Raw genomic sequence first — 23,682 nt, 5'->3', positions numbered from 1 at the left:
CCTTTTAAACAGTGAGCAGAACTGTCAGCTTCCTTATGCCTCCCGGTGCATGCCTCCCTGCGTGTGTCTTCCACAAGTAAACACACATGAGATGCTTAGTACTGTAATTATCTGTTATGCCTTGAGAACCGTACCTGTTATTCAGCCTTACTAGATAATCTCAAATTGTTTGCTAAAGTGATGATAGCCATTATCACACGTCTACTAGTGAAATAGGAGCTTTCCTGGTCTATTTCTGTATAGCACTTGGTACTTTGAGAATGACATCGAATAATTTCCTATCGATTGGACAGTTCATAAACTCCTAATGTCCTTTCTCCTTAATTTTAGACTTTTATTTGTGTGCGCGCGCATGGGCATGTGTATGTGCACACACATGCACGTGCGCACACAAAAACACACATACACAAGCCACAGTGTAGAGGTCGGAGAACAACTTGTGGGAGTTGGTTCTCTCCTCCCACCTATGGGTCTGGGAATGGAGCTCAGGTTGTCAAGCTTCGTGGCAGCGTCTTATTTCGCCTGCTAGCTCATCTCGCCCACTCGATGAATTTCTTATGACGGCACTGCCAAGGCCGGAAGCCCTGGTGACAGGATGACCTGACTTCCCTGTCCACCTCATCTGTCAGGGCTTCAGATGCTGACCCCTGAAGTTAGACTGTTTCTCAGCTCTCAGTGCTCCAGAGGTTCACCTGCTCCCACCTGCATGGATTCTACACTTGGAGAATTTTCAGATGTCCTCTGGCACGGATAGCTTCCTCAAATAATACACAAATCAGTGTCACGTACGTTTTACAGATATAGAAAAAGAATATCGTAAAATCCAAAATAGAACAGCAACAACAACAAAAGCTTCATGTACCAAAGCAATCTTGAACAAAAAGAATAAGACACTTCACTTCTGGCCTTCAAAATATACTACCCTCATGGCAGTTCATGCCTGTCTGTAATTTCAGTTCCAGGCCTTCTGACACCCTCACACAGAAATATAGGTAGGAAAAATACCAATGAACCTAAAAAAAAATAACAAAATACTAAAGGAGGGGGCTGGAGAGAGATCATAGGTTAGGAGCATGTCCTCTTCTGACAGAGGACCAGAGTTCAGTTTCCAGAATCCGGGCCTGGAGAGCCATAACTGCTTCTAACTGCAGCTGTTAGGGGATCCGAAACCTCCAGCCTCCTCAGGCACCTGCACGCACATGTACATACCCACACACTTACACACAGTTAAAATTAAAACACATCATATATGTGGACGCGCACGCACTCATGCACTCAAAAGTTATAGTAATCAAAACAGCATGATGCTGATTTAAAAATAGAAACAATGACCAATAGAACAAAATAGAGTTCAGAAGTGAACTGATTCCTTTAGGGTCAGTTTGTTTTCTATAAAGATGGCAATAAAATGCAGGCGTATACAGATACACTTTTAAATAAATGATGTTGAAGAAATTGGTTATCATATCCATCTGCAGGAAGATAAAGTCATATTTTATCTACATATCTCTTATACTACATATGAAAACCCAGAAGAATTTGATGTAAGTTTTGAGACTGAAATGCTAGTGGGAAGCATTGGGGGAGTAGTTGTCAGCCTGGACGTTGGTGTTTGTGATTTAGCCCCAAAGCTTAGGCAACGCAATCAAAGATGGACAGGTGGACTGCATCAGACTAAAGAGCTTCTTCATGGCAGGGGCACAGTAGAGACAGCCACCTACAGTTTGGGAGAAATACTTGCAAATGGTACTTATAATAGTGGGTTAGTACCTAAGAGCAGAACTCAATTACTTCAAGGGAGAAAAACCCATTTCTTGTTATGAAGACAGAAGGTGATAATATTGGCAAGGCCCCAAGGAAGAGGAACCTTTATCTACTGGCAGTGGAAATATTAGTGAGTCCAGATTCTAATGGAAAAGTGCGGCTGTTCCGTGAAAGCAGAAACAGAACTCTGTGATCCAGTGAGTTCACTTCCAGTCAGTTTTATCCCGAGGACTGAGGCCAGTGTGCTGCAGATGGAGCTGCACTCCGTGTTCACTGCAGCATTATTTACAAGGTTAAGATGAGGCGTCCGTGCAAAGTGTCTGTTAACTGACTAATAAAGAGCAATGTGTATATGATATTTAACATATGATTGTGTATACATGCCATGGAATACATTGCAGATTCGGAAATGAAGGGAATTCATCTGCAGCAACATGGATGAATCTGGAGGACGTTATAGTGAAATCATTAAGTCAGACCAAAAAAGGCATGTTTCTCTTATGAGAAAGTTAAAAATGTGAACACCACAGAAGCAGATCATAGAATGGTGATTACAGGAGATTGGGGTGTACGGGTTGGGACAATGGCGACTTTGGTTCTAAGGAGCAAAGCTGCAGTTAGGGAAGGGGTGTGTGGTGACCCCCGGAGGCAGTGAGTATGTCAGTCCACTTGACCTGTCACCCACGATGGAGACAGACATTACAGCATCACTGACTACCCCACCACTGGGTGCAATTCTTTGTCAAAAACATTTCAAAGTTGTTAAATTAATGGTGTTTCCAGTTTCCAACATGCAAATCAGACGATTGCTTGGCAGCACACCTGTGCAGAACCTGAGTGATGCTCTCAGAAAATGTCATCGCCATGAAGTGATCACAGGGCTGACAGGACTATACACAGCTATATTAAAATGCTGTGAAATTCACAGTTGACTGGGTGTCAGTGCAGAGATGCCGAGGCACGCAGAAGTGAACTTTGGTCGGTAGCCCAGGAGGAGCCTGGGGCAGGTGAGCTTGCTGAGGCAGGATGCTTGGGGAGGAGGGAAGAAGGAGGAACGCTTCAAGGCCCTGGGCCTGTCTTTAAGGTCGCGTGCTGCTTGGGCCTGGCTTCTCCTGTCGTTTCCTGTGTTTGTCACTTTACCACATCGTGCTGAGCCGGGAGCGGCACGTGGTCCAGCCAGTCTTCATCTGTCTGCCTGGTTGAAGTCCAGGGGTATAGCTGGACTAGCCTCACTTTTATGCTCCCAAGAACGTTGTTTCCTGGCCTACCTTTTCCCAGAATTTTATGTATTTATGAATTTTGGATTTGTTGATTTAGCATATACTATTTATAATCATGAAAATGTGATTAAATTATTCTAAGAAAATAATTAACTGAAAATACCCATCTCCTCCCCTGTCCTTATTAAAGTGTCTCTTCTAAGTTTCTGGCCATCGTAGGTAGGTCTCCTGTTACATTTTGCCCACTCTTCTTCCCTGACTCAGAACCTCTCATTATTGTATCACCTCTGGTGGTCACATGTCAGTGGAGGCCCCAAGCAAAATATGCGCATGCTCTTGGGGGTGTAGGGGAGTGTTGTGTTCAGTTATAGACGCTGATCCTCGATGAACGTTCAGTCCTCTTCCTGTGTCCCCAGGGATCCTCAATGACACTTCCAGTGTGAAAAACCCTCGGAGGTCACGGCCACACTCTTCTCACGTGACTTAGACCATTCTGTAGCCTGGCACAGACGAAAAGACTCTCCTTGTGCCTGGTGTGTGAGACATCGCCCGTGAGCCCTGGGGCTCCATCCGGGCGATGAAGCTTGTGTACTGGACAGGAGTGAACAGTGAAGGCTGGAATTTATATCAGCTTTATTATCTTTATAAGGTCAAAAATTATAAATTGGTTCATTGTAAGGTGAGGGTCATTTGAATATTCAGATTTAAGTTAAGAACTGTTAACAGATATATACACCCACATGTACATTACAGCATCATTCTCAATAGCCAAGATAAGGCAGCAAGCCTAAATGGCAGCAGATGAATAGGTTAAGGAAAACACATATATTCAGCCTAATAGAAAGGAAATGTTGCCATTTTGAGCAGCGTGGATTAACATAGAGAAAGAACTTTATTCTAACTAAACCAGTCATGAAAGGACAAACACCATGCAATTCCAGTACATGAGGCGTCTAAATAGGTTTACAGGAGCAGAAATTTCCACTAATCCTTGTTAGGAGCAGAGAGAAACAGTGTCAGTCTTCAGAGTAAAGTTTCTGTTCTGCAAAATGAGTGTTGCAGAGCCCAGGTGAATAGTGCAGTACCTATACCTAACCATGTGGCAGTGTTCACTTTCAAAGTCAAGGGGATCTCATATTAAACATTTTAACCCCCCTAAACGCACAGAAGAACACAAGGAAAAGCTTGAGGTATTAGATATGCCCTGTACCTCGGTTGCAGTATGGCACTATGGGTTTATGTCCACATTCATCAAGGTGCATGCATTAATTGTGGACATGCATGTATATGTATATATTTTAATATCTGTTAGACCTCACTATTTAAAAAGGGCAAGTAATAATAACGATGTCTTACATATATACATCTGTTGTTTTGTAACCAGGCATGCTTTTTCATCTCTGAGGAGTTAGGGGTACCACAGCATCCATCCTTATTGTGTAGGAAGGCTATGCTGTAGATGGAAGCTGGAAATTCTCAGGGTCTTCTGGAAGCTGAGCCTCTACAGTGGCTTCTTCCTTATCTGTCACTTCCCGCAAGCTTGGGGTGTGAGAGCCCGACCTGCCTGCAGCTGACTGTAAACTGGAGATCACGAAGGAACAGAAAGCAAGAGATCCTTAGAGAATCAGGCTGTAGTAAAAGGCAGCTCCTGTGCCCCAAAGCCCACAGCCCCATTCTTCCACTTTGAACTATTTCCTTCAGGTTTTCTAGTTCAAATAGTTGGAATGGTTGAGCTGACTACCTGGGTTCTATCTAGTCTGGCCGAGGCAAATGAGAGTTTTCAGGGTCAATCACGAGAGACCCTTGGCAGGGGGTGGTAGCCCTGCTTGGCAAATCTATCAAAGGACGGGGAGGCTGTGTGAGCTGCAGTCTTTCTACAGAGCTGACTAGAGTGAGCCTCATGGAAGGGGCTGATCCAGGTCTTGGGACAGACCAACGGAGAGGAATCAAAGCTTGGCCAAGACATCAGAATGCAGTCCAGAATCAAAGCCAGGAATGGTCTATTCTGAGCTTTGAAGGCTGGAGCTGTGTCTGCTTCTGCATATGAGGTAGCCGTGCTAGGGCAAGGGCAGATAGATAGACCTATGACTTTGAGTCCCCATGGTTCCTCACTTTATGACCAAGCCAGATAGAACAAGGCCTGCACAAGGCATGAGAAGTGAGCAGGGGCCTGACCATTTGTGACTATGCTGGGCCACACAGGGAGGCAGGTGATGTTTATAAATCGTAAGGTAAGAACACTAAGGTCTGAGGCTGTATTTGCAGAGAGGAATTGGCCACCTTGTTGTTCTCAGTGTTTCTTCTACTGTTCCCTCCCCCCCTTTTTTTATTGTGATGACTGCAGTGGTGTTTATAGTACCAGCCATGTGACACAGAGACGGTGCCGGTAGCAGGACCAGCAGGTGCTTCTGGAATACAGTAGAGGACATGGTCCAGCAAGCTGTTCTTCTTCAGAGCATCAATTCTCTCTTCTCTCCACTTGGTCCTTGGGGAAAAGGTGAATATTGTGCAATCCTGAGCAAAAACAAAGGCAAACTCGTCTTTGAGAGGGATGCTGGAGTCACAGTTCCTCTCCAAGAGGCTTCAAAGTTCTTAAACTGGGGAGACAGACATGGAGACTTTTCAGGTTTTTTGTTTGTTTGTTTGTTTTTACCTAACAAATATCCTTGCTCAGTAGGCTTCCTGAACCCAGGGATCTTCCAGTTCTCTGGACTAGTTTTCTCTGTAGAAGGAGCAGTTCACTTACTGAAGGTCCAGGCTTCTAGGCAGAATGAGCTCTGCTACTCTCTGAGGGCACAAGTGTGTACCCTCCCTAGCAGTGTTCCCGGAAGTCAGCCCTGAGAGCTTCCAGCTGACTTCTTGTCTTGTGTGTCCTCAGCACTGAATTCTGTATAAGGCAACCTCAGCCTTTGAGAAGGCTCCTGGAAGAGAAATCTGAAGCAAGGTGGTGCTGGAAACTGAACATTGTTAAAAGTGGTCAACCCTGGCTGGAGAGATGGCTCAGCAGTTAAAAAAAAAAAAAAAAGACAAAACTGTACTTCTGATGTTCCCAGTGAGTTTGGTTCCCTGCACCCAAGTCACTTAGCTCACAGTCACCTGCAACTCCAGATTCAGGGTATCTGACACCCTCTTTTAACTTATTTGGGTACCTGCAGCCATTTACACATACCCATACATAGACATATATTAATATACATAATTAAAAATTAAAATAATACATTTTAATGCAATATTTTATTCTTTGAGACTGTCATGTGGTATATTTTGATGATATTCACCCCTATCTTATTCCATCTCCTAACTTCTCCCAGATCCACCATTATCTTTGTTGCATGTATATATACATCTAAGTATGTAAATACAAACTTTCTGAGTCCATTTTGGTGTAGACAGAAGTTTCTATCCCATCTAGTCCCACGGCCATCCAGTCCCAAATAAACATGCAGAGGCTTATATTATTATAAACTGTTTGACCTATTGCTCAGACCTATTACTAACTAGCTCTTACAACTTAAATTCACCCATAATTCTTATCTATGTTTAGCCACTTGTCTTGGTGCCTTTTTCGGTGAGGCGTTCTCATCTTTCTTCCTCTGCATCTGACTGGTGACTGCCTCTCTGCCTTTCTTCTTCCCAGTATTCTAGTCTGGTTGTCCCGCCCATACTTTCTGCCTGGTTACTGGCCAATCAATCAAGTGACAAATCCTTACACTGTACAAAAGCATTGTATCACAGCAATTTGATATTGCTCATAAGTATGCCATTTTAGGGATGACTACTTGGTTTAACTGATTAGCTTTAGTTAACTTTGGTTAGTTTTGGATGAATTAGGGAAGTCATTCCCAGAGAAGACTAATTCTCCCCACTCATGGTCACTTGTTGCCCGTAGCTCTTCATCCAGGGGCAGGACCTTATACGAGTTCCCTCATCTGCCATCCATGTTGGCATGTCACTGGATAAAAGCAGTGAGGTTTGCAGCTCATCCCAGGTAGGTCAGAGGTTCCAGTGTTAACCCTCTGTGTTCATGCTCTTGACTTCTTATCTTGTGAACCATAGGGAACGGCCCTTTTCAGCTCCATGGGAGAGTCACACATTTTACAATTACCTAGCTTTCCTGTCTAGTTCTCAAGTCCTAGAACAGCAGGGTCCTTCCAACTCTAGGCAAGGTCAAGCCTGATCCCTACCAGCAAGCAGGTGCTACTGCTCTATAGAGCTGAGCAGAGTGACCGGTTAGATAGAGTAAGCTCTGGGGCACAGTTATTTGTTATATTTTTATTTTAATTATTCATAGGGACTTAATAATTTAAGTGGTTATCAGCAGAAACATAAATACAGCATAGTAGGAAATAATTAGAAATTTGAGATATGTTTATCTGGAAGAGTTTTAAGATTGGAAATAGTCTATTCAATCAGAATAATTTCCTAAAATAAGATAATTTTTCATTGCCACATATGAAGTCTCGTTCATGAATACATATATCATACTGGGGTCTTTTAGGAAAAATAAAGAGATTCTAATCATTTTTAAGTGATTTATCTGACAAAAGATACTCAAACATTTTTGTAATTCTCTGCTAAAACTGATGGGAAGATATTTAAGACATAATTTTTCTTTTAAAAATATTCAGCAGTTAGAGAAAAAAAAACAGACTTGAAATATAAAACACCTAGGTGTGTAGCTAATGAGGACGGTGGGATGCATGTATACTACGAAGGGAGATCTGCTGCTTACAAAGGGAAGGAGAAAAGCTCAATAAATGTTTTATTGAGTCGCCCGCTTCCCCTGGTTTTTTCCCCATCACTAAAGAAGGCTCTTTAAGACAACCCAAGTAAGATGATGGCTTGTATGTATGATGCGGTTTGCATTCATCCTGGCCTCAGTGCATTGAAAGGACCTTGCTGAGGCAGAGTCTTGCTCAGTGCCTCTGGGGGATGGATGGAGATTTCCTGTTGTCCTAACTTTGCAGGTACCATATGCATTTTGGGCTGCTGTAATAGAATACCAGAGGCTGGGGAGTTTATGAATAGCGGAAGTTAGCCTCCCACCATGTGTGAGTACTCCAAGATCAAAGCACTAACAATTTTGTGTCCTTGGCTCATTGGGTGGCTATTTGTCTTTGCACCCTTATCCTGTGGAAGTAGCCAGGGGAATCTGTTAAGGTCTCTTCCATAATGGCACTAATTCCATTCTAGATTCTGCCCTAATGTTCTAAGAAATTCCCAGTGCCAGTTGAAGATGGAAATTCGGGGATGGGAGGGGCACACACACTTAGTTACAGATAAGGGATTACAGTTAGGAGCTAATGACTCCTCTAAGGCATGAAGGGTGCTGCAAAGACATCATTCTGGCAGAAGACTGATACACAGACAGGAAGCTTAGAATTGGGTCTGAGCACTGACCCACAGTGGTGCAAGCTACACCTTCTTCAGGGCAGGGTCTCCTAGAGATGAACTGGAACACCTGAGGCCCCAGTTGATGACGGTCAGTGAGATCCAAGTTTCCCTCAGGTGTCTCTCTTGCTTTAGGCCAAGGCTATATGCTGCCCAGAGAAATAGACCCTGTGTTTACCGCTAACCTACTTGAAGAAAATTAGTTGACAGAGTAAGATCCTGTGTACTAAAGTGAGCTGCTGAATTCGCCCCACACAATAAAAAGACGCTCCAGAGGAGAGCCCAGATTGGAGACTCTTCAGCTACATTGCTAAGAGCCCTGGAAGTCGCCCACAGAACAGCAGTAGGGTACACACTGTTGGCTGCCTCTGCCTGGCCATTCACACCCATCCGTTGTCTTAGGAGGACATTCTGTGAAGCAACCATGAGAGCACGTGATGCTCACGTGTTAATTCAGAAGTCTTTGGTCTGTGGGTAACTGTCTGGGTGCTCCTAAGTGATGAATGTGTGTAGGTAGGATGCTAAACTCAAGCTGTTCACCCACATCTTTACATCTCTTCCTAACGGTGTATGTTGGATGCTTGGGGTACTTGGCATGAATCTCAGAAAAGGCAAGTTTTATAAAATTCTCTCCAAGTTCCCTCATGTCCCTTCTTATAATGGCATTAATGTCATCACACGCTAACCCTCATGAACAGAAGGTCCATCTCCAAATATCACATCAGGTCTTCAACATAGAAAGTTTCCTTGGGGGGAAGGTATAGTTAGGTCCCTTGTCACTGCCTCCTGCTGACACGGGCAAAATTCTCCCCAGGAAACAAATCTGGGCAACACCTTTCGGGGCTGCTGTAGTTTTTATTCTCTCTGCACTCCACGTGCCTGCTCTGTGCTCATAATTTGCTGATCAAAGCCGGAGTTCTCTGTGCTGACAGTCTAATGAGGGAAGCCAGGGCTCTCTGAATCTCTATAACCATGGTCACAGCACTGCCAGTTGCACTGGAGTGGTCAGAGGGGAAGGGAGACCATCCCGTGGGAGTGAGTGACAAATGACCACAACCTCCTTGAACTTGTCACAGTCTCTTGCCCAGTGTCATTGCATCTGTCATTCCCTCTTGCACCGTTTCCTGCTGCGTGTGGCTGGCATCCTTCAGTAGCTATGAGTGTGCATATAGAGTGACCAAATGTCCTCATTTGCCTTCTACAGCCCTGAGTCTCTCCTCTTGTCCCAGGGTAATTATTTATGTCCCTTTCTTTTATGCTCAAGAATGTCCCAGTTTAGACAATATATCATATGACTACTTATTTGCCAAACACTGATCTAAGCTTTGTACATAAAATACTCACCTACTGCAAACATAGAAACAGTGACTTAAAAAGAATATCAGTTTTAGAATGAGAAGTAAGGTGGAGATTAAATAATGTACTCAAGGCCTCTAAGCCAGTGGTCCCAGGCTTTGAACCCAGGCTGCCTACACTGGGCCTGTGTATTCCACCACCCCTGCTCTGTGTCTGGTGACACCAGACTTGGGGAACTCTCCTTTCATTCCTGTCCTACCCCTCACTCTGGCTGCACTGTTTCCTGTGTGATCTGTCTCCTCTATGTGTGCCTACATTGTGACAAATTGTGGACAGTGGGGATGCTCCCTCCTCATCCCCCAAGACCCTCCCAGCACCTCACATGTAGTATAGGCTCAGTTAATCTGATGAATAAATGCATCTACAGAGAGGGTTGTCAGGGTAAGGCACCTGGACTTAAACCTTACGGCAGGTCCTTTTCCCATTCTAGATGATTCTGCCCTTGTCTCTCCTTCAGATGCTACTGACTAGTTTCCCTGGCTCAGCATTGCCCCCAGACCTACCAGCCGGGGGCTGGAGCTAAAAAGAAGCATCTGTGAAAGAAGTATATCCCATAATCTTATTTTGTTCGGTCCTCCTGGTGACATCACATTCATCGGGAAATTCCTACTTCTTTTTCATGTCTCTGCAGCCGTGTTTTATTTTTAGACAGTTCTAGCCCAGAGGGCAATCCAAAGACAAAGATATTTCAGAGGACTTTTAAATGAAGTAATACATTTGTTTTTTTAAAGTACAGCCTTTAAACCTTGCTAAGGGACGTTGAAAGGGCTAGGGCATTTGGGTGATTTGGGGGTATATCAAGGTGGGGTTTTCCCTATGTTGATGGTATTGTGTCCCCCTTTCTGTGGGGGATGTAAAAGAAATATATAGTTTATCTCTTGAGGGAGTATAAGAAGGAACATACGACCGCCAGTCCTGGAGCAGCCTGCAGGTGTGGTGTGAATGCAGCCGAAATCTTCTGTAGATTTTTCAGTCACCACAGGCGAACCTAATCTCTCCATGTGCTTTTGGGGAACAGAGAAGAGCTGAGCTCCCCTTTAACCAGGAGCTTTTGTCATCTGTCTAGTGTGTACCCCAACATCATAGAGAATCAGCTGTTGCATCAGCTCCCACCCTTTTCCTGTAAGTTCAATACCCCGATTAGAACATTTTTATCTAGGCAAAAACCAGAGAAAAGGCATCGGGGACCACGTGACACAGCCGCGGCTTTGCACACTGGTATTGACTATACACCTATCCTTGCCTTTCTGAAGTGGTCTGCTCCACAGATTTTCTTTCTGCGCTTGGCTCTCCTTTTGGACGTTCCTCGTTTTCTGTGGGACTAGAAAGCAGTGGGGTAGATAGCACACTTCTCCCACCCCCAAGGAGCAGCCCCCGATGTGATGTGGATGGGTGTCTGCCATGGGCAAGTGTCTCCCCTGAAATGGGGGGAGAGAACCGTCAAGGCAACAATTTGGAAAAACAGGAGTGGCCGGTGGAAGCGACCTCTGCTGGAATGATGAGGGCTCATTCCTGAGAAGCCGTTAGCTTTTGGAGACACTCTGGGACAGGTGATAGAGCTTATAATCATCATATTTGTGTCCATAACGACAACAGCTGGCATTTTGTCGTGTGTTACATGCTATGCACAGCTTCAGACACCTTCAGTAGTGTTTCAGTTCTCATAGCAATCCAGAGAGATACAAGAACATGGGGCATCCTGTATTTTATAGATGCAGAACTTAGGGCTCAGGAAGGCAGTGAGAAGTGGCGGGGGCGGGGGCGGTCATTGAGATAACGCCTTTAGTCAGGAAGCTGTGGCTCCAGGGGAAAAGAGGGCTTCTCCCCGTCATATCCTTAGTGGCAGTGGAACTGGGACTGCTCTTTAAAAGCTGGTCATGGGCCTATTGTGCTTTGACTTCTTCGAGCCTTCATCTTCACTGCCAGGAATGCTTTCTGACTCTTCTCTATCTCTCTGCCTCTCTGAAATATGTATGCTGGTCTGTCTCTTTATCTTCCTGCCTGCCTGCCTGCCTGCCTGTTTCTCCCCTTCCCTCCCTCCTTCCCTCCCTCTCGCATACCCTCCTTCCCCCCCTTCCCTCCCTCCCCCTTCTCTCCTTTCCCTCCACTCCTCTCTTGTTTTATTGTGACTCTGCAGTGGATTGGACCTTGCCAACATTTAATGGCTATGGGCTGTGCCCTAAAGCCAGTGTAACATCAGAAGAGTCTCTTGCCCCCTTATTTGAAATTTCCCAAAATCAAATGAATTGCTTTCCTTGCTCTTTCTCCATTTCCTCCACCTTATAGCCTCAGACAGTCCTGGGTGGGTGAAGAATAATGTCACCCTGCCAGCGAAGGCATTGCCCACCGAGGTGCTTGTCCACACTCTTACATTGCTTTCATAATGGAAAAAAAGGCCTGTTCACAGCAAAAAGTCAATGAGAAAGAAACAGGGAAACAGATCACTGGCTGGCACTCAGAGGCACAAGGACAGATGGAGTAAGATTGAGATAGGAAGATTGCCTCTCTCCTTTGGTTTTGTAATGCCTACCGCTCCATACGCATGAGCTTTTGCCCACCCAATGTGTTATAATCAGCCATAGTCTTATTATTTGGAGCAAAATTGGCCACTGGGATTCTCTTCACTGTGGTCCCTGCATCCTTTTGAATAACCCATTAGTCTTTGAGTCCTTTCCTTTTTTTCTGTGACATCTCAAGATGTCACATTGTACTTTCTGACCAGTTTTTCTTTCTTTGGTAGTTATCACTTTCTTCCCTTTGTGAAGAATATAATAGTTTAGATTACATAGATTTTAGGACATTTCATAAAAGCCTGAAAGGTTTTACTTGGATCACTCTACCATTTGTGATTTTTTTTTTCTTATGTCAGCCTTCAAAAACATTATTTTTAGAGTGGAGCCTTGTTCTGGGAAAGGAATGTGTATATTCCCTAAATCAAGGGTTTCTATATTTTCCTGATGTCAGCCTTTCTCTCAGCAAATTCTTGCACTGATTTCTCTCTTTGACTGCTGAGCTGTAGTTTAAAACCAAGAGAAGGGAGAAAACTCTGGAATTGTTTATTAAAGATATTTTATTTGAAAGTGAAAGGAAAAGATTCTCAGGACTGACCTTGCCCAGAAGTGGTGACAGGGTAGCATGCCTAGAGATGGGCACCCAGCGGGGCCCACACCTGCCGCACCCCTACCTCTGAAGCTGGCCAGGACACCTTACATCCTCAGTCCAGAGCTAGATATGCCTGGTGTCCCTTTTTACGTTTCAATCTCTGAAGCACCCAAGAAAGAGTTTTTATTCATCTGTAAAGTGGATTAAAAATTGCCTTTGTAAATGTGAGTGAAGACTGAATAAAACTCCTCCACACCAGCGGCACAGGACCTGAGGCAACAGGAAGGGCTTAATACCTGGTGAGTAATTCCTACTTATTTACACCTTGTATAACGGAATGCTGCAGACTGGGTTATTTGTCAAGAGTAGAGGATTGTTGAGCCCATGCTTCTGAAGCCTGTGAAGTTCAAGACAGCAAAGCGTGAGTATCAGCCTCCCAAGAGCGCCTTCCTCTCTTTGCGTGTGATGGAGGAAGGCATCGGCTGGTAAGAACAGGTTTGCTGGTCAGTCAGCTCAGGTCCCTCCACCTCCTACAGTTGTAGGCACTAATGTCATCACAAAGGCCCTGGTCTCATATGGCCTCTTCTAATCCTGATCACTTTCCAAAATCCCTACCTCAGATACCATGAAGACAAGATTTTTAGGAGTAAGTTTCTGTAGGCATTTGGAGGATCCAAACTAGACCATCACATACCTGCAAGATATGGCTGCCTTGTTCAATAATTTGTTTTATGACAGATACTCGTATCATATAAAGCAGTTGAGTAGTTTATTAAATTTGGGAGATTAGAATTCTCTTCAGCACCATCCTTGGGAAATGACCCCTGTTAGACAAGGTGTGAGCACATTGTGGGGAGCTGGATAAAGTGAGCCCTGCTTGTGCAGAGCTGATAAATCAGGCTTCTGTTCACTGTGAGTGGTCACACACTGGAGGAGAGGGAACATTCCTCCAGCTGGGTTAATGTTGACCCAAACCCAGAGCCCTGTGTCCCGGAGAGCGCTGTGTCCTGGAGGTATGGTTGGGCATCTCTGTGGATTAGCTGTGCAGCCCCTTACTTCACTCCTGCTCTGGAGGGTCAGATTTACTTTGTCTTTTTAAAATAACCAAACCACTGGAGAAATACATTTCTTTAAAACTGAACTCTTTGTGGGAGAGGATGACCTCAAATGTGTGATCCTCCTGCCTCTACATCCTCAACACTGGGATTACAGATGGACACCACCCTGCCTAGTTTATAGGATGCTGGGGGTTGAATCCAGGCCTCTGTGCATGCTACACAAGCATTCTACCAACTGAGCTTCATCCCCAGCCTGGAAAATGCAGGGGTCTGTACCTATCTGGAACATTTTAATCCCACTCATAAGTGGGAATAAAGACCCGAGGAGAAGTGTTCAGCTGTAGGACGTGGATCAGCAGTTCGCTGCAAGTGACACTTTTTAGAGGTGTGTGTGAGTCAGCCTTGTCCTCCTCGGGTCCCTTCCGGTGTTCTCTGGCAGTAACTGTGTCTCCTTGACCTGCTCTTCACATTCCAGGCCTAAGTGAGTTCTCAGCGCTATTAAGGGAGTTCCTTTGTCCCTTATCATCTGATCCCTGACTCAGTTTTCTTTTCTTGTTCACATGTGATAACCCTGCGAAGATGAATCTTCTCTAACAACCTCCTAGACTCCATGCCTTATGATTACCGGAGGTGACACCATCTTCTATTGCTCAGCCCTAGTTTGGGAGAACAAATACTCATTTATACTGGCTTGGAAAATGTTGTTCTCTTTTCTTTCTTGAGTCTTATTTGTTTTTTATCCTGGCTCTTATAAAGTGTCTTGAATCTGTGGCATTATGATAGCCTTTGATATTGTCATTTGGGACCAGATGGTGACTGGTCCAGAAAAAACAAACAAAAGCAATTAAAAAAGCAGGCTGGCTTGCACACAGTAAAGAGATACTAGCCCCATCAGTTCAGGTTGCAAGAAAGATGTCCCTGCTCCTTGCTCTCATGGTACCCTCAGTCCTGTTAACAAGGCAAGTTCTAGGACAACTGACTAGCAATGCCAAGGCCAGGACAAGGGGGCTCCGGGCTGGGTAGTCTGGCTTGAGAGATTAACACAAGGACTGGAAAGACTTCACACAAGTGGGAAGATATGAAATCTTAATATCAGATCTCCACAAATGGGCGGGGGGAGATCCCTGAGGTTAGAGGGGGAAGGCTTTGAGGGAGGGGACCAAGAGTGAAGAGGCTCTTATACAGTATTGACGGAAGTGAGGAGGAAAAATACGCAGAAGGGGAAAGAGGGTGAGGTGAAGCAATGTTAAGTAAATCGAGGTTAGTGATAGAACATAAATGGCCATAGCTCCCAGGGTGCAGGGTCTGAAGATGAGTCTGAATGTTTTAGTGAAGGTCGTGTATGAGTCACCACATAGGGGCAGGAGGCTTTGTGGGGAGATCCCAGCTGGGGCTGCTTTTTTGAATAGCAAACATTATTTCCCTCCTAAAGCAACTGTAATTCATTTTTATAGATCCACACTAACAGTTCATCATACAAAGAGGGGCTTTTGAATGATTCATGGTACAGAGCACTGCTTTCACACTGTGTTTGGATGTTTGAATTGGAATAAATAGAAGCATCAATAACCCTTTAAGAACATTTCTGGTTGATAATAGACATTTGAATAGCTCCTTGCTAGATTGACTAGAGCCGTGCCATTGTATTTGGGCCCTAAGACAGCTTTGGCATTGTTCCTTGGGACCAATTGGGAGGCTTAGTCTGTCATTAAGATTAGTTGAGCAATCATCTGTTCTGGGAGCCCTTGGCTATTACCCATTGACGTGCAGGATGGTTACCATTGGAATGTGCCAAATACATGGTTGGATCAATGTATTAGTCTACATGTTATATCTTTTCTGTGACGTTTATGTACCATATCTTTATTTCTTTATTAAAAATAACTTATTTTAAGTAAGATGCGATGAATCATCATCCTTGCTATAACTAATTCTTATTTTTAATCTTTTATTCTTTGACAGTTTTATTTGTTTCATCTACCATCGTCTTTCACCAAATCCTTCTCCATTTTAGCATGTCCATCTCCTAAATGCATGACTTGTGCGTAGGTGGGACCCATTGAGTTTAGCTACAGTTGCTTTCCTGAGCATAGGTAGGACATTATTTACTGGAACACTGACAATTTATCAGTGGCTATACCACTGAGGAAAGTGTCAGCCCTTCCCCCAACCACCATTAATCAGCTTATCTGTATTCCTCCAGGGAGGGGTGGGGCTTCATGAGCCACCACCTTTTTGTGAGGAAATGTTGAAGGGCTCAGCCTTGTGCAGGTGTTTTAATGCTAGCAGCCTGGGTGAACATCTTGTTCATTCGAACGCTAAAACTATGAGGGGTAGACCTGACGACATTGACTAGACTGTTATTCTGTATAGCCTGAAGAACGATCAGTCGTAGCTGTCACTTCAATTTTGAAAGAGGGAGTTTATTAAGTATATAGCAAGCAAAAGATAAAAGAATAAATATCAAGTAGCAGAGATAGCAAAACATCATCAAATCAGGAGTTCTCATTCAGCCAGGATGGCTGGAGTAGCCCAGTTGAGAGAGCACATAAGAGGTAACATGATCAGGTGGGTAGCTCTGACTCTTTTGTCTTCTTGAGAATTCAGGCCCTGGCCACCTGGGAAGCTGTTATTTGCATTGATAACAAGTGAGAACAGGAAGGGAGGATGCACGAGGCGGGCACCTGGGTACCAGTATCTCAGAAGATCATACATTAACCATTATATAGACAGATAGCACTTGCCTAGTTCTTCAGCTCGGTCCTTGTTTTCAGAGGAGACACTGTATGATGTGAAAATATGTAGGTCTGTATTTCTCACTCGTTCACGACCTGTGTCCCTCTTCGTGAGCCAGGGTCCATCAGCCTCTTCCCTCTTGCTCTGGAATGCACTCCTAAACACCCACCCACCACGATGCTCATGGCTGCATTCATGAGGCTGAAGTGAAAGCATACTTAGAAATTCACCAGATGGGCAAGTGGCATCTGGTATCTTGTGTTTGGATTCTCATTTCCTGCTCCCTGTCAGCGAGGGTCATTCTCTCTAGAAGCTGCCCACATTCCTTGGATTGCCTTCCTTCCTCCATCTGCCAAGCCTGCAGTGGTGAGCTAAGTTCCTGTCATGCCTTTAATCTCACCACTTCCCTTCTGCTGCCTCCCCCTTGCTTCCCTTCTTTCCTGCATCTCTCTCCTTAGATCTCACTCTTGCTTTTTGGACTCAGATAATGGCATCGTGATACACACCCCCACCCGACGAAATTGTTGTCTTAACACCAACTCAGTCTTAATTCTGTCTACAAAAGTCCCTCGCAATTGCATCTCTATTAAGTAGTTGACTGAACAGACAACACACAAGAAATTGTGTGTGCACGTGTGTGTCTGTATGTGTGTGTGTGTGTGTGTGTGTGTAAGAATTCTAGCACCATTGGCTAATGAGATGACTCAGGAGATAAAAGTACCTGCAGCCAGGGGCATAGGCACAACTTGAGTTTGATCCCTGGGACCTATATGGTAGAAGAGAATTGACCCCTGGATGCTGCCCCCTGACCCCTACACATGTACCATGGCATGCTTATACCCCCAACACAATAAATAAGTCGATATTTAAAAATTAAGAAGTCTGTCAGCATACATTTACCACAGACCCCCAGTGCTTGCTCTCTTAGGTAGAAGGAAAAGCTAGGCAGGTATGCACTCATCAAAAAACATTTTTTATGCTTAAGCCTTTGGCTTTTGAGACGGAAGAACTTTGGAGAGTGTTAAATGTTTCAGCCACAGACTTCAGGTATTTGGGGTGTATGAGACTCAGTCAACCTTCCCTTCATGTGTTCTCCATGAACAGTGTGTGCAGGGAGGTTTTTCTTTCTCTGGGGAGTAGTTGAGGGTGAGGGAACTTTCAAATGCTTGCCAGCTCTGTTAATCAAACCTTTACTATTCTCTGACAGTGTTCTCAAGATTCTGCCCTTCAGGAATTTATAGCCTAGTAGGAGTGACCTTAGCTAAACCAGTGTGGAATGTGGAAAAGCTGCAGAGGTTGCAGTGCGATCAGAGCCCAGACGGAAAAGCTTGGCCTTCCAATAGAGACAGCTTTGCAAATGTGTGTATACAGGGGCTGGAGGTATGGCTCAGTGCTAAAGAGCACTGGGCGATCTTGCCAAAGCAGCAGTATGTGGTGGTGCATTCCATTGTAATCCCAATCTCAACACTTGGGAGGGATTGCAGGTTAGAGTTCTATCTGGACTATACAAAATAATCCTGTGTTTAACCAACAGAATAAACTAATAACAGAGAACTTGTTGTTGGAGACTGTTGGTTCGTTCCCCAACCACCCTGACTTGAAATAACCACACAGAAATCTGTATTAATTGCAATACTGTTTGGCCAATAGCTTTAATGTATTTCTGGAGAACTCTTAGATCTTAAATTAACCCATTTCTATTCAATCTGTGCATCACAACGAGGTTGTGGCCTACCTGCAAAGTTCAGGCTGACAGCTCACGTCTTTCTCCTCTAGTGGCTACATAGCTTCTCACTGACTCCCCCCCCCCTCTATATATATGTGTATATATATATGTATGTATGTATCTTCCAGCTTTATTATATTCTGTTAGGCCATTGGTTGAAAGCAACTTCTTTATTAACCAATAAAAGCAACACATATACAGAGGGACTTCCTACACCATTTCCCCTTTTCTGTTTAAATGAAAAGGAAGGTTTTTAACTTTAACATAGTAAAATTACATAGAGCAAAACAGATTAAGCAAGAATTACAGTTACAATATTTGTATCTGCTTTATCTTTTATTATAACTAAGGAAAACTGTAATTATAACTATCTATTCTTCAACTCCATCAAAGACTCCAGAAGGATATAATATTACCTAAGTAAACAGTAAGTAACTTCCAAAATTCTAGAACTGACAGAGCCATCTTGCTTCCTGGACAATCACCCAAAGTTCTTCTGTAACATTGGGGCACCTGTCTTCAGCCTACAGGCCCATAGTTTCCAAAAGACTTTTCTATGAAGCAGAAAATTTCAAAGACAGTTTCACCTGTATTGGCAGTTTGTCAGTCACCTTTCTTCTGTATCCTGCAGAGTGTCTCACAGACTCTTTCATGAAGCAGGAACCTTGAAGGACTGTCTCACCTTCTATAGGTAACTTCAGCAGTCATTTTTCTGTGGGTCCTTCAAGTCCAGTCAAGCAGTTCAGGGAAGAGCAGTTCCTTGCCCAAATGGCTAACAAACTCCATGAGGAGCCTCTTCAATACCCATCTTTCTCTTGAAGTAATTGGTGCTGCCAGGAGCAGATGAATCTCATTGTCATCAAAAGTCCTAAGTTCTTAAAACAATTTAAATGCCATATGCTATGGGTCTTTGAAAAGTTTGCAGATTATCTAACTGAAATATATCTCTGTATATCTAGAAAACCTAACTAACATGACTGCAAATTTGACTATTATATGACTGTCTATTAACTTATATTTCTTAATTATACATTATATTTTAAATGAGCTGCACAAACACAATGCCTTAATTAAGAGCAGAAATATGCACATAACAAAATTGCCCTTAAATTTGTATCAATAAATCAAGATCCATACCAATGAAAATTATTCATATCTATATCATATCCCCTTTAAATAGAAACAAACATGTATAAACAATCATTTAGAGAATTTGGGCATACTTCTCTCCAAACTGCTTCCTACTTTTTGTTGGATGAAGTAATTTTGGGGGGTGTACACAGCAACCTTTCAGGGATCTTGGTCCTTGACCAAGCCACATTGGTCTGGAAGGATTCCACAGTTTCCCATCCTCTGTGGAAGCAAAAGTAGAACCTCTTTTCTAAACCAATAAATTCTTAGACCAAAATTTTGAAGTCAAGATACCTTTAAAGTATTTATGTTGGTTTAGCTTAGCAGCCCATACAGCAAAATATCTCTCTGTACTTAGCTCCTTCACAGTAAAATAATTTAAAGAAAAGAAAATGGTATACATAATCCAGACTTTCTGTGTATATTCCATCTTTATGTGGCTTATTTTTCTTACTCTATTACTTTTTCTACAAGTTTACTCTGTTTCTTTAAAGACTTTGTTTTATTTTTTTAAAAGATTATTCATTTCCTTTTATAACTCTCTATACTCTTTTTCCTTTCTCTCCCAAGCCTACATACATTTTAAAAATACACTGTGTCTCATTTAGAGGTCTTTTATGTCTGAAACTGGCCTATTGTGCTAAAATGCTAAGTGACTTGGCTAGGACTAAAGCTGCTTTGCCTTTTGGCTCCACACATCCCAACATGACGGAGGTCTATTCACGGTCTCTGAGACTGCCAGGTGAAAGTCATCCTCTCCACCTCAACTCTGGTAACCAGTTGGCCCATGCTGCCACCAAGTAACTTGCAGCATGCTGCCCACAAACCCCACTCAAGTGTTCAGCCTCCTGAAAGAGCCAGAGTTTGTGCTGGCAATACAGACCAGGAAGGTGCCATTTTGAAACTGCTTGTTTTTTTTTTTTTTCTGCTACCGCTGAATCAGGAAGACCTTTCTTAAAGGAGTTGTGGCACACTGCCATCAAATAGGACAAGAAGCAGCATTAAACTCTGGGTGTGTGTGTGTGTGTGTGTGTGTGTGTGTAGAATTCCTTTTCAAACTGTCTTAAGTTTTTAGGTGGATTTAGTTGACCACATTGGTGCCAAATTGTTGCTGGAGGCTGCTCATTCGTTCCTGACCACACTGACTCAAAATAAACACACAGAAATCTATATTAATTGCAATACTGTTTGGTCAATAGCTTAACTCTTAGATCTTAACCCATTTCTATTAATCTGTGCATCACCATGAGGTCACGGCCTAACGACAAAATTCTGGACTGGTAGTTTGTTTTTCTCCTCTGGCGGCTACATGGCTTCTCATTGACTCTGCCTTCTCTCTCTCTCTCTCTCTCTCTCTCTATATATATATATATATATATATATATATATATATACACACACACATACATATATACATGTGTATATGGATATATGTGTGTATATGTATATATGTGTATATGTATATATATGTGTGTGTATATATATGTCATCTTCCAACATGCTATATTCTGTTAATCCATTGCCGAAAGCAGCTTCTTTATTAACCAATAAAAGCAACACACATACAGAGGAACTTCCCACACCAAGAACTCTCCAAGGAGTGCCAGAGAGAGGTTTGTGGTTATCACCAGGACAGAAGACCTATGGCATGTGAGCATGTGATGGTCAGAGTTCAGACAAGTCCAGACATGGCAGGGACAGTGTCTAGTAGCAGACTTGTATCTGAAGGTCTGTCCTCTCTTTCCTGCGGAGTCCAGCTACAAAGGGGTGAGGATTATATTGCCTTCAAGACCTTGTCATCAAGTAACCTGCCGAAAGAATGATGGATCCTATTTCAGTAGACTGTCCAGGAGAAATCCTGTGTGCACTTTAGGCTTGGAAGGGTCTCCTCCAAAGCCCTGTCAGTAAACAGTAATAGTTTCTAAGCCTCAGCTCTCTCAGAAGTGTGGGTGGGTGGGGGAGTGCTTTCCTTCTTAGGGAAGGCAAATCCAAGGCCCAGTGATGTAAGGAGAGTCCGTAACTTTTTATTTTGCTAGATCCTTCTAAAGGCTGGTGATTGATAGGAACTTTGAGTATGACCTTGCTATGTCATGGAGGTGGTTGGTTCTGCAGATCATACAGCCTGTTATGCCTTGTTGACTGTGTTTGGACCTCAGAGACAGAATGATACAGGGGAAAGCACAATAGGTTGAGAGTCTAGAATGAAAGTGCTTGTTCTTGCTAGATAAACAAGAGCTGTCTGATCTTGGGCAAGTCTTTGAATTTCCCTTTGAATTCCTATGAAGTAAGGGAGGATTGGGTGGGTGTATTTGAGGGTTCATTTCAGTTACAGCTAGACATGTGACTCGGCACTATCTTCATCACAGTGAGGTCGCCTGCATTTCTGGAGAAGAGCACAAAATGATAAGCTGACTCCATCTTTAAGAACAAGACAGATATGGAAGGCAAAAGTGTTCATTAGAAACTTAGGCACAATAAATATTCATTTGTTAACTGCTGCTCAAGAGTTTTCTTTGTAAGGTATTACTTTATCATTGTAAGAAGTTTTTAATTTCTAAGACATTGAAGAATTACAGTGGAAAAAAATAGAAATATTGCATTACATGCATTTGTAGTACACAAATAAGTGAATCTGTACCATAAACATTGTTTGGTATACTTTTTATTAAAAATTACATTTCAATGAATTATTAAGTCTAGCATCTTCTTCACATTTGGCAGGAGTTGCAGCCTCCCACCCAATAACTAGAGGGTTGTTTTTTTGTTCTGTTGTTACACATATAAACATACATACATATGTGTATGTATGTATTTGGGAATTTCAATTTGGAGTTATTATAGGTTTTCTTTTCAGGATTGGTAAGTGGAGATAGGAGCTTCACAGATCTCTCACAGAATACGTGACACCCACTAATTAATTGTGTCTTCTGTATTTTAGCTTCTGCTACACTGGCTTATTTTCTTTACCAGGCTTAGCTAGTTTGTCTGGATTTTGTTGTTTCTTTTTGTCTTTTTCTTCCTTGCAATCAGATGTTCGTGTAAAGAAGTTTCTGAAAAAGGAGAACATGAAGGGGCCTAGATATCACAATCTAATATCAACCTCGGTTAAGAGAGGGGAGCTGCTCTTAAGGAAAACACAAGCTCGGTCTCTACTACGCACTCTGGGCAGCTCACAACCACCTATAACTCCAGCTCTAGGTGCTATATTCCACCACCTTCCTCTGGTATCCATGGTTACCTGAACTAACGTATATCTGCCTACCCATATATGCACAAAGTTAAAAGTAATTAAATGAATCTTAAAAAAATCAAACCTGGGCCGTCTGAGATGATGTGTTGATGAGGGTGGGAAGGGAAGCGGTCTTGGGGTACAGTGGCTGCTTGAGAGTGCAGCCTCATCATCTGACACCGAGCAGATGGGAAGACAGGAAGTTAGTAGTGCCTTATGTTTGAAGGGAAGTGTTTTTCCCCAGTCCTCCCACTGGGGGCCCTGTTTACTCAGTCAAGTGCATTGATTTCTTTTCTTTCTATGCTCCTCTCTACAAGGACTACATCCTCTGCCATTTCTTTTGAGAGTCTGTTTGGGATGTTTCTAGGTTGGGAACTGTTCAGGCCCACTGAAGCAGTGCTCAGTGTTATTGGATGGCCAGCAACTCACTCTCTGCCACCTGAGGGTGGTGTGAACCACAGCCCAGCAGGGCTTGAAAAGACCGTAGGATTCTAAACTCTGCCTGGGAACAGATGTTGAAGTAAAGCTCTGCCTCCTGAGCTGTGGAGCAAGGATTGTTATGCTGTGAACTGCTGTGGGACAATGGGCTGTACCCTGTCAATTATATTTTAAAAAAATGCTGATTGACCAGTAGCCAGGCAGGAAGTATTGGCTCGGCGACCAGGCAGGAAGTAGAGGCAAGGCAACGAGAATTCTGGGAAGAGGAAAGTTCTCTCTACAGTCATGACCCAGCCACAGAGCAAGCAAGATGTGACTGCCTTGCCGAAAAAGGTACTGAGTTATGTGGCTAACATAGACAAGAATAGACCAATAAGACCCACACCGCAAAATAAATAAATAAATAAATTGCTGGAAAAGAACAGAAACATATCAAGAGTTAGGCATAGGCAAGAACTTTCTGGAACAGAAGTAGCACCAAGAGTTGGCAGGTGGGATTATATGAAAATAAAATGCTTCTGTACAACAAAG

At 43.3% G+C, this 23,682-nt stretch overlaps 1 protein-coding gene across 3 annotated transcripts in view; it reads left to right on the top strand.

Annotated features, from left to right (window-relative positions):
* Positions 1-23,682, top strand: part of Tmem108 (transmembrane protein 108) — a 275,455-nt gene that overhangs the window by 29,245 nt on the left and 222,528 nt on the right. The gene's annotated exons all lie outside the window — the stretch shown is intronic.

Source organism: Chionomys nivalis, chromosome 4, assembly GCF_950005125.1.
Source record: "Chionomys nivalis chromosome 4, mChiNiv1.1, whole genome shotgun sequence".
NCBI classification, from domain to species: Eukaryota; Metazoa; Chordata; class Mammalia; order Rodentia; family Cricetidae; genus Chionomys; species Chionomys nivalis.
This window is presented reverse-complemented; position numbering and strand designations above follow the sequence as displayed.